This window comes from Sarcophilus harrisii, chromosome 2 (assembly GCF_902635505.1).
Source record: "Sarcophilus harrisii chromosome 2, mSarHar1.11, whole genome shotgun sequence".
Taxonomy (NCBI): Eukaryota; Metazoa; Chordata; class Mammalia; order Dasyuromorphia; family Dasyuridae; genus Sarcophilus; species Sarcophilus harrisii.
The window spans coordinates 198,965,224-198,977,600 of NC_045427.1; the positions used below are offsets into that span (position 1 = coordinate 198,965,224).

General features: G+C 34.3%; 1 protein-coding gene across 6 annotated transcripts in view; it reads left to right on the forward strand.

Annotated features, from left to right (window-relative positions):
* LTBP1 (latent transforming growth factor beta binding protein 1) overlaps nucleotides 1–12,377 on the forward strand; it is a 421,971-nt gene that overhangs the window by 206,783 nt on the left and 202,811 nt on the right. The gene's annotated exons all lie outside the window — the stretch shown is intronic.

The window sequence follows — 12,377 nt, forward strand, 5'->3', positions numbered from 1 at the left end:
GATCAGTTCACAACTCCACCAACAATGTATTAGTCCCAGTTTTCCCACATCTGCTCCAACATTTATCATTATCTTTTCCTGTCATTTTAGCCAATTTGAGAGGTAGTAGTACCTGTTTTCTTACTTTACATTTCTCTGATCATTAGTGATTTAGAGCATTTTTTCATATGTCTAGAAATAGTTTTAATTTCTTCATCTGAAAATTGATAGTTCATATCTTTTGACTATTTATCAATTGGAGAATGCTTGTATTCTTATAAATTTGAGTCAATTCTCTGTATATTTTAGTAATGAGACCTTTATCAGAACCCTTGGATATAAAATTTTTCCTAGTTTTCTGCTTCCTTTCCAATCTTTTCTGCATTGGTTTTGCTTGTACAAAAATTTTAACTTAATATAAACAAATATATTCATGTTGCATTTCATAATGTTCTCTAGTTCTTCTTAGGCCATAAATTCCAAAACTCATTCTTAAAACAATATTGCTGTTATTCTGTTATTAGTTCCACTTATTTCACTCTATTATTTCATGTAAATCTTTCCATTTTTTCTAAGATTACTGATCTCATAATTCCTTATAGGACAGCAGTGTTCCATTGCAATCATATATCATAGCTTGTTCATCTATTCCCCAATTGATGGGCATCCCTGCAGTTTCTACTTCTTTGCCACCACAAAGAGAGCTACTATAAACATTTTAGAATACATTGTTTCTTTTCCTTTTTACTCAAACATCTTGAGAGATAGACCTTACCTCAAGTAATAAATGTTGGAAAGGAGTTTATTTCTTCACATACATATAATCCCTGTATTCAAAAATTCATGGATATGGGCCAAAAAAGTCTTCTCAGATGACCTGAGTTAATAAGGTCTTTATTTGAAGCCCATGGTGGTCGTTGGTTGGCATGAAGTAAAAAAAAAATTGTGTTGTTGTGAGGCAATTGGGGTTAAGAAACTTGTCTGGAATCACAACTGGTAATTTTCTGAGACCGAATTTAAACTCAAGTCTTTCTGACTCCAGAATAGTTAGAGTTGCTCTATCTACTGAACTATCTAGCTGCTCTAGAGATCAGTTGTTTTTGCTAAAAACCCATAAGTAAGGGAGTGATTGAGAAGGATCAGTTCACAGAATTAGAATAAAGTTTCCAGAGACTATAATTAAATGAAGGGAAGCCAGAAAATGTGTCTAGTGAGTAGACAGAGAGCCAATGATCTCTTTAAATAAAGGAGAATATTTCCTGTTGCAGTGGGAGGGATACATTTTTTAGATATGTTTGGTCAGTTTCTTTAGCTTACTCTTTTTTTAATAGTTTACATTTATATTAAAATTTTAGCTATTTAGAGAAAAAAAGCTTCCAGTCCAGTTGCCACCCACATTTGAATAAGAAAGTGAGGCTCAGGAGACTTAACTGTTTTTCATTTTCATTTGTGTTTGTCACAAGTAATTACTGACATATCATTTGACTTGCTCCAAGAAAATTAGTATGAGTAGCAGGATAAGGGGTGAAAGGTGTGGGATCAAAGACACCTTAAAAATAGGATTCTTGTCCCCGACTTTCTTAATATTTTCTGTTCCACAGCTCTATTTAATCTTCCTTACCTTTTATGGGAGCAATCTGCTTATGGCTGCTGCGTGTTACAGGAGCCACCTATTAGTGGTTGTTGGGGATCTAATTCTGACCAGCAGAATAGATCCCTTCATGTGAGAGGATGATGAGGAGACAGAGAGGCAGTTACATTCTCTGACCTCTCTCTTCTTCCCTCTTGCCTTCTATTTATTTCATTCCCAATTCACAAGAAACATCTGCATCAGTAAAGGCTGAGTTGCAATCTCTTCAAGTGTGTTATGATTCCCAGCTGTGGGGGATTTCAGAGAATTGATCTGCCCCTTCACACTTAGACGTGGTCTTTAATATTTACCCATAGGATCAAGGCTACTTTTTTTTTTCTGTAGAGCCAAGGAACCAAATGATAGGATGATTCAATCCAATGAGTACTTTAAAAAAAAATCTACTTTGTATAAGGTACAGATTAGGAGGCCAGAAGAAGCAGTACAAGCACACTCTAAAGGTCTGTCTAAAAAATTGTAATATAGATTGTGAGATATGGGAGGCACTGGTACAAAGCTTCCCAGTGTGGTGTTCCAACATCAAAAAAAAAAGCTACTATGTTCTATAAACAAAGCAGAATTGCAGCACCACAAAGAAAACATGAGATGTGCAAATCTAGAGACATCTCCATCTCAAATGTTCAAATAGATTATTTTTGTCTGATTTCTGTGTTGGACTAATTAGCCATAGTCCAATACACTATACCATAATCCCAACATCATGCTATTATTGGTTCTCTTTAAGTACAAAGGTGAACAACAAAGACAAAAATGTAATAAAAATGCTCTTTAAAGAGCTTGCTATGTACTGGAAGGATGTGATGAGATATAAATAATATTTAGATATATAATTACAATACTAGTTAATCTTAAAAGACCATACTCTCAATTGCAATTGAGAGTATGAGGGAAAACCTCAAGGAAGAATAAGCATCTCAACTGAGCCTTAGAGGAGGATAAAAGACCAACAGAGTTGAAAAAGGGTTATATAACTTATTGTGTATCTAATTTATATTTAAATATATTTAACATCTACTGGTCATCCTGCCATCTGGGGGAGGGGGTAGGGGTAAGCAGTGAAAAATTGGAACAAGAAGTTTGGCAATTGTTAATGTTGTAAAGTTACCCATACATATAACCTGTAAATAAAAGGCCATAAAAAAAAAAAGGGTTATATACTAGGTATGTAGGTTAGTTTGTATAAATGCATGGAAATGAATAATGTAGCATCAAGTTTCAGTAGTGTTATTTATTTTTCCACATTTATGCAAAGATAGTTTTCAATATTCTTCTTTGTAAAATTTTGCGTTCCAAATATTTCAAGAAAGTGCTTTATAAATATTTTCAGTATATAGAACTTTTGTTTCTATTTTTTATCTTTTTTGGTATATATCTAATAGAGGTATCTCTGAATTAAAGAGCTTGGACTTTTCATCACTCTTTAATATTATTCCAAATTATTTTTCAGAATAGTTGATCTATTCACAGCTCCATCAGGAGTGTACTAATAACTCTTTCTTTTTACAGCCCTTCCACTATTGATTGATTCTACCATTTTGACATCTTTGCCCAATTTTCTTGGTTTGACATAGAACCTCAAAGGTGTTTTGATTTGCATTTTTCCTAACATTAATGATTCTGAGCACTTTATAATATGCTTATAAATAGTTTATAATTCTTCTTTTGAGAACTGTGCATTCATGCCTTTGATCACTTAGCCTGAAACTCTTTCAAAGACATTGATTTCAAAGACATCTCACTCTTTACCTGTTTTTAATTTTTTTTATTTAAATAGAAGTCCTGGTTCTTACCTGTCTCATGAAAAATGGCTTATTGAAGTATTATGAAAAATTAAATTTAAATTAAGTGTTTCTGTATTAAGATCTTTTAATTATAATTTTCAGGCAATCTGATTATTCTTATATTATTTTTCCTCTCTGTTTTCCAGATCAGTTGGTTTCTGATGAGATGTTTAACACTCTCTTCTATTTTTCATTCCTTTGATTTTGTTTTATTATTTCATTGTATTTTAGAGCAAAATCAGTTTCCCTTTGTCCAGTTCTAGTTTTCAAGGAATTATTTTCTTTTTTAAGGTTTTGGTTCTCTATTTGAAGTTAGTTCATGATTTTCTTCATTTTCTTGGATTTTTTTTTCTAATTTTTCCTAAATTTCTCTTATTTGATTTTTAAAATCCTCTTTAAAGTTTTTCTAAGAAATCTTTTGGTGCTTGGAACAATTTGGCATTTCTCAATGAAAAAGGAGTTGAAGGGAGTAAGATCATTTGCAGGACAACATGACCTGGAACTCTGGCCATGATATAGGAATAGAAATAGAAATAGAGCCCAAGGTTGAACCTCAGAATGAACCTCAGAAAATAATAGTAAGAAAGATCTTTCTGTACCTCAGAACTAGAAGTTGATCACATTAATAGCTGTTAAAAATTAAATAAAATGATAAAAATAAATAAAAATGAGTAAAATAGGTAGAAAAAACTCAACCATAAATAATTACTGTGGGGAGAGAGAAGATCTGGGTTCATATTCAGAGGAAGATAATGGAGCTAAAAAAGCCACTCCTTTCCAGGACTGAAGCTGCCTCTAAACTCAAGCTATCTCTACAGCTTCTCTTTTGTTGATTCATCAGTGTTGACTAGGAGGTATTTGCACTTCACTCTTCTGAAACCTATATTTCTGGAAGTTGGTCTTTCCTGGGGTATTCTTAGGTTGTCTTGGAACAATAGATTTACCTTGACATTTGTTTATTTCTACTGCTTTACATTCCCTCTTGAGACAATGTTATTTTTTTCCTCTGGAGGAAATTGAAGAGCTGAAAGTTTTCTGACTTACTCTGTCATCTTCCCAGAATCCTCTTTAAATTAAATATTTTTGAGGCAAACATCTCAGAATGATCTACCCTTTGCTTTAGACTGCCATCTCTTAAAGAGTCCCTACTTGCTTTCTGTGTACAAATTTAAGGGAAACTTTTGTCTTTTGTATTTACTCTATAATCAGCCCTACTGGCAAGATGTGAGTATTGTTAGAAAAGTAGGCTAAAATGTACTTTTGAACGGGAATAATATAAAATTAGGCTGGAAAAGTAGATTGGAGTCAAGTTTTAGAGAATCTTAAATGTAAGTTAAGGAGCTTATATTCTCCCCTAATTCCAATAGGAAGCTAATGAAGACTTTAGTAAAGGGAATCAAATCTCTTTGATAGAAAAATGTATTTTAGCAGCAGTGTGGAAGATCAATTTTTAAAAAGGGAGAAGCCAAAATCAGGAAAAACTGATAGCTGAGTAAGAGTAACATGATTGGCTCTAAACAAAGAGTCTGGCCATGTAAATAGAGAAGGATTGGACCTATTATTTCATTAGTGTAGTTAACTCTTAGATAAAGAAACTACTCATATAGACAGGCACCTTCACTAAAATGATCAAGCTTAAAGATTTGCCTAGAACAGAATGGAGAAATTTATTGACTTGTTCAAGGTCGCTTAGCTAATGTGTGTCAGAGGCCTGTCTTGAACCTAGATCTCCCTGACTTTGAGACTGGCTGTCTTCCCTTTGTACTAATGGTTCTCAAACTTTTTGGTCTCAGGACTCCTTTTTACTCTTAAAATTTACTGAGGCCCCCCTTAAAGAACTTTTGCTTATGTGGACTGTTGATTTTTAATATATTAGAAATTAAAACATCTTAATATTTTATGAAAATAATTTTGTCCTCATAGATCCCCTGACTCTTAAAAGCCCGTACACCACCCTTTGAGAACTACTGCTACACAACACAAAAACTCTTTGGAGATATAGTCCAGGTAGCTAAGTGCTACAGTGGATAGAGTGACAGGCCTGGCATTGGGAAGACTCATCTTCCTGAGTTCAAATCTGTCCTCAAACACTTACTAGTTAGTTATATGACCATGGGAAAGTCAATTGATCCTGTTTGTCTCTATTTCCTCATCTATAAAAATGAACTGGAGAAGAAAATGGCAAACCATTGTAGTATCTTTGGCAGGAGAACTACAAATGGGTCCCAGGGAGTCAGATACTGCTGAAAAACAATTGAATAATTTGTATAGTGCTTTATAGTTTGCAAAGCATATTCTGCATAGCAGTCTTGCAACATAGATAATAAAGGTATATCAGTATGAACTACTGCTACTCTCAAGGAATATAGGGAGGAGTTGCTCCTTTTTGTGGACACTTTCTCTAAGGAGTCCTTGAATAATTTCTGGTATTTTCTCCAGAATTATATCAACTGAGGTCCCAAATCTCTTTGCCTCTCATACTCCAAGATTGTCTCTAAAATTCCTCTTACAGTCCATATTCAGGAAATAAATTCATCCATCTTCAGAAAATAAACAAATTAGAAAAAGTAGCCCCAACCCAGTCTCAGGATTACCTAGGCAGAATAAATGCTTTAACTGCTATGTACTTGCAGCTGGCACATAGCTAAGGTAGTGAAAAGGGTACCAGTCTCCTGTTCTACCTCTGTAGGGAAACTTAGGAAGAGAGAGCTAATTACTTCATAGGAACATCTAAGAAAATGAGACAGAAGGCAAAGTAGAGTCTAGTTACTCAGCAGCCCTCCATACTCAGCCAATAAGGATATTGTTCCATTATTCCAAAGCACCCAACCCTTTCAATATTGAGCCACATGCATTCTCAGAAGTTACCAGAAGAGCTCCAATGCATGATCCTATTGGTCCATCCAAATGCATGTTCCTTAGGCCCTAACTGCTGATGTCTATATACATTCCATTTTGCAGATGAAGGAAATGAGAAACTAAGATGTCAATAAACTGGTCCTGTATTACATTACTAATAAGTGCCTGAGGTGGAATTTGTACCTCCATTGCATTGTCATACCTATCAGCTGATTAAATAAGTTTGGGAACAAGGAAAAGGATAAGGCAAGGGTGACTAAGACATTACACCTGTAGACACTTTAAACGCAATAATATATTAATAGCTAATAGCACATTTCATTTATATATCATGTTTAGATTTGAAAATCCTTTATTCTCACAACAGTCCCATGGCATAGGAAAGAAAACAGGCTCAAAGGAATCTAGCCTATTGCCATACAGTTAATCTGAGATGAAATTTAAGCCTAGTTCTTCTTGACTCCGAGTCTACTCTGCTCTTCACTATATCAGTCTTTCTCTCAATATATCTTCTCTAGTCCCTGTCTGAATTACATTTTTAGTTAATTCTTACCAAATTTTAAAGGGAAAACGCTCTTTTTTAAAGGATACTTTTAAAGTATACAATAGTTTGCTAATTTCTGTCATAATGTGTAATATATTTGTTATTTAAAAGTTCTAAAAAATCTCTTTAAAATGCCACAGCAAAAAGCCCACATGTATTCTAGATGGAGAAATATAACAGAATTTTAACTTTCAAAAAATTCTCACCCAAGCAAGTTCTAACAGAAATGAAAAAGGCCTTTGATGGACCATTATTCTTCTAATTAAAGACAAGATGGAAAGTTAAGTAGCTGCTCAAATCAAAATCATGTGTTTCTCTATTTCACGAAATGACAGATGTAGGTTTTCCTGCAGACAAGAATCTTCCTTCCCTCTCTTTCCTCAGCCACAATAACTCGAAATGGTCTGTCTGCTGGCATAGAAATTGAATTGGTTAAGGTGGCCAATAAGCTGGAGGAAGGTCCCATGTGTTCTTAGAGCTTTCTTTGAGATCTGAAACAAAGAAAGTACGACAAACAATAAACCTGAGTGTAGGTATTTTTTAGAGAACTATATTTCCAAAAGGTCTGCTTCATTCATATTTATGTACACTTTTAGTGTGTCACCAGTTATTCTGAGTTCCAACCTACATGGGTAAAATGTGATAATGAATTGTACTCCAGCCTTCAAACTGATCACATGATTGCTTCCAGTTAATTATCTAGCCCAAGAGTGAATTATGGAGCTCTGTTGAATGTCTGGACATCTTTAAAACCCCCTCATCAGTAGAGGCCAAATTTCTTTTTTTCTAACATTGACCTTTTATAGAAGTGCCATAAGCTGCTTTGAGAGGCTGTCTCAAAATTGCCCTTTTTGAAATAACAGGCCTGAGGCTCACATACCACTGATTGTTTGCAGTAGCTCCCAGGTGACGCTATAGAACACAGTATAGGAAAACAGGAGAGGTCCAGCAAAATGTCATGCTAACCACATTACCCTGCTTCTTAGCCAGAGGTATGTGTTCCTGGTAAAATGTCTTTGCCAGGTTATCTTGTTAAGGGTTCTAAAAAGTATGTGTTGTTATGATCCTCATAATTAGCCCACCACAAGGGACTAGAGTTTGCCCTAAAAGGTCTATTGTTATTTTTCTATTTTATTTTCCAGGGAAAAAATAGTTTTTAGAGTGGTGTGGGTCTCTGAAATGGAAGACTACTCATAGTTAAATATTTCAAGTTTGTGGGTTGATAGTGATATTCATTTTGTTTTCTTTGATTTCAAAAGGTTTTTCTTGAGGAGAGGCACCAGCCACAAAAAAAGGCTCACTATGTAGTTATAAAGTGATTCTAAAATTAGACAAAATATCATAATTTCAAGTTATGAAACCATTGGAATAGGAAAATAGCTATTTTTAAAAAATTTCTCCTATACAAGTATTTATAAATAGTGATTTTTATTGGTTGAAATAACTATGCAAAAAATATTTTGTTTTATGACCAGACAGACATAGAGTTCACTGGAATTATCTTTAGGTTATTTTTGCTTTTACATGTACAGAAAAACTGCTCTGAACCAGCTGCACAGCAGGTTATAAAGAGTTAATTAGAGGTCCAAGAGCTGCTTGGACTAAAAGACCAGCAGGAAAAAACCTGGGGAAATAACAGTACCTTCAGCCCTTTTCTTTTTGTTTTGTTGCTTGATCAGAAGGGATTATGTTTCTTGAAGCATTCTGTCTGGTAAAATGACCAACCCACTTTGTCTTCTTTGCCTGCTGGAAACCTTGTTGAGTCTGGGTTTATCTGACCTTGAATCTTGGCTAATCTTATTCTGCTGTCATGACCCAGACTGACCTAATTGCCTATAATCCTGATGACATTTCCTTTCCTGACTCTGAATTCTGCTTAGCCCTGTCCTAATAATCTTTTCAGTGTGTACTTGTGGAAGCTATTGTATTTGCTTGGTCATTTTAGTTATTTTTCTGTGTCCTCTTTTCAATATTATTTGTGATAGTAGGCAAAATTTTATGTTATTGAAGAAGTTGTCATTTGTACAAGTATAGGTAATATATCAGAATTTGTCAGAAAATTAAACTTATACTGGCAAATAGTTCAAATTTAGAAAAAAATTGTCTTTGTGACTCAATAAACATTTATTTGAAACTAAATAAGATGACAAAAATATTTTACAAACACTTCTATAGAATGATTGTCACATTTGACTTTATTTTTGTTATTTCACTGTTTTCTTTTTTGCTTAAAAGTGAATAACTGATATCAATATTTGCACAAAGATTTATGAACTTAGGTAGACTCAATCATTTTTAAAAAATGTTTACTTGACATTTGGAGTTTGGGCATTCCCTCTTATCTGTTTTGGAAAGTATTCTTCTCCTCAATTGTTACTGATTGTGGAAGGGCATAGTTTAGTATCAGAGGATAGATTGAAAGGCTATTTTATCTAATATGCTAGTATTAGTTATTTCCTTTCCTGGTTAACCAAAATGCCCCCTCTTCTCCCCTAATTCACTTCTGCCTCTCTAGTTTACCTCACATACCCTCTCCCCTTCATTGTCTTTTCTCTAAGGACTTATTTCTCACATTTATCTCCATGAAGTTTCTTAGGAAGTTACTAAAATTGTCAAAATGATTTGCCTAAGATCAAACAGGTTGTAAGTAGGAGAGATAGGATTTGAATTCAGGGCCTCTGACTCTAAACCAAGCACTGTTTGGGATACTATGCAATCAATATCCATCACTTGTTTACTATGATGTAAGGCAAGTTATTTTATTTCTTTCATTGAATTTTTATTTATTTTGATAAATATTTCTTTTTTTTTTAATCCAAAATAAATGAATTTCTAATAGTGAAATTGTAGGCAGCATTACCAAACAAAATTAATATTTTTGAAGTGTGGGGGGAGATTATTTTGAATAGGACCTGTGGATCATTCAAATTATAACACATAAACAACCACTTACTAAGTTTTATTTCTAGGCAATAGAAAAAAATGAAATATACTGCCCACTTGTATATATGCAATAATTTGTAGTTATGGAATCATAGATTTAGAAGAGACCTTACAGCCCATTGAGTCAAATTCTCTCTTTATTTCAGAAGAGGCAACAGATACAGAGTTATTTGACTTGACAAAATCACAGGGTTAAAAAATGTGAAAAAAAAGCATTCAGACATGTCTTCTTCATTTCACTTTCAAAATCCTATCTACTGCTAACATAGGAGAACTGGAAGGTAACTTGCAGAACCCCTAAACCAGCTTTCTCTTTCTGCATATGATTCTACAACTGAGATTTAGTAATGTTAAATGAATTGTCCAAGCCATATAAATAGAGAGAAATAGAAGTAGGATTCACACCCAAGCCTCCTGATTTCTATTCCTATTTCTGTAAGACCACACTAGGTCAAGAGAGGGAATTCTTCACCTCTTAAAACCTTTGATAAGTATTGCATAATTACATTTTAATTTGGGTTGGGACCACTTGGGAATGTTATGGGTTGCATGTGATTCAAGGGCTACATATTTGACAATTGTAGGGCATGCTAGGAGGATGGCATGAGATTCCATGGGTAAAAATTCCTTGACAACTATGGAGTACAACAATGAGAGGTATTTTTATCCTAGGAGTGAATCAACTGACAATATTATTAACTTGGGTACAGCTATGGGACATCACTTTAAATTCTATTCAAATTTTATTTTTCCTAGATAATGATTTCTATTAGGTGCTGATTTATTTTGAGGCTTGATACTAAGATATTAATACAAAATTGATTTAGTCTATCCCTCTGCTTTAGGTTGCACAGTCCATAAAATAGCCTGGTTGGATATGTACCCATTGTACTTTCCAGTCTCCCACTCTCACATAATTATACACACCAAATAGAATCATAGAATCTCTGACTTGAAAGGAAATTTAGAGTTTGTTCAGTTCAACCTATACCTAAGTAGAGATTATTTCTACAAATATGATGGAAAAATGGTAATCCAGCCTTGGCTTAGAGACCTCTAATTCATCACCCTCAAGGTATAATATTTCAGCCTTGTAAAGCTCTAATTGTTATACAGTTTTTCCATATATTGAACTGAATTTTCCCCCTCTATTTTTTTGTTTGTTGTTCCTAGTTCTGCCTTCTAGAGCCAAAAAGAGGAAGCATAACCCTTCTTGAACATAATGGCACTTGAGAAACTCTTGAAGCCTGTTCTCTTTATTTCTTATATGACATGATTGCAGATTCATTACTATTTTGACTGCCTTCCTCTGTAAATCCCACAGTTTATCAGTATTTTTCCCAAAACGTGTTGCCCCAAACCGAACTTATTATTCTAGATGTCACCTGACAAAGCCAGAGCATAGTAGTAGAAGTATTTATCTTAACCATTATTGCAGCTTAAGGTTTGCACTAACATTTTTGACTTACACATTGCACTATTGAATCATATTGACTTTGCAGACTATTCTAACTAGTCTAGTTATGTGTCCTCCATGCCTTCTCTCTTCTGCCTCACATTGATTTTTGCAGTTGACAAAATGAGAAAGGTATTCACATCTTACATCACTGATAGAAGAATTGTAATAGAGAAAGGTACCAAGTGGATAAAGCACTGGACTGGAAGTTGAGAACAGTATTCTAATTCTTCACTTATGATCTGCCTCAATTTCACTAGAAAATAAATTCGTTGAAATCAGGGTTTTTGCCTTTATGTCATGAAAATTTAGTAGAGAGGTCAGGTGACTCGCATGCAGTGATAAGTACTAGAATGGATCAGAATGGTGTATCAGTATTAATAACTCAGCTCAGCATAGGTACAGCAATTCAGTCAGGGACAGAAATAATTGTGTTTTCCCTTTCCCCACATTCCCACAGGTCAGCAGGCTGGGTGGGTCAGCAGCACAGATACTCCAGTTCACAGAAAGTGGGTTTACATAAGTTTTTTTTATACAAAGTGCCTGCAGTATCATGTTGATGGTAGGGTATTAGGATCAGAAAGCATGGACCAATATCCAAAAGGTTGCTTTCTAAAAATTACCTGGGAAGGCTTACTCAGGAAAAGCAAGATGGAATTATAACTGTGCCACATCAATAGACTTGCTGGAGAGTTTCATCAGCAAGTTCTAACTAGAAGTGGGTGTAGTTTATACTCATAAGCATATAAAGTTGTATAGCAAGAGACAGTCCTAGAAGAGTGAGACCATACTCTCTTCTTATTATTCATTTGCACAACAATGTGTTGGCACATAGTAAGCACTTAATAAATGCTTGTTTATTAATTGAAAGATTGCTTGACCTCGCAGACATCATTGAAATTTTCTGAGTATTATTCCCCACTCTATATAAAATAAAGGACTATATGGGATAGATAATTTTGGAGCCTCCCTCTTCTAACAATTCTTTTTGTACCACTAATATTATCTTGACAGAGAATATTTATACTACCTAAAATGTTATGTCTTGCTTTAATGTTTGCAGCATATTTTATATTTAGTACACTATCTCATTTGTGTCTCACAGCTACCCTGTGAAATATTTTATAAGTGGGCTTGTCTCCATTTTACAGATGAGTAAAGTGA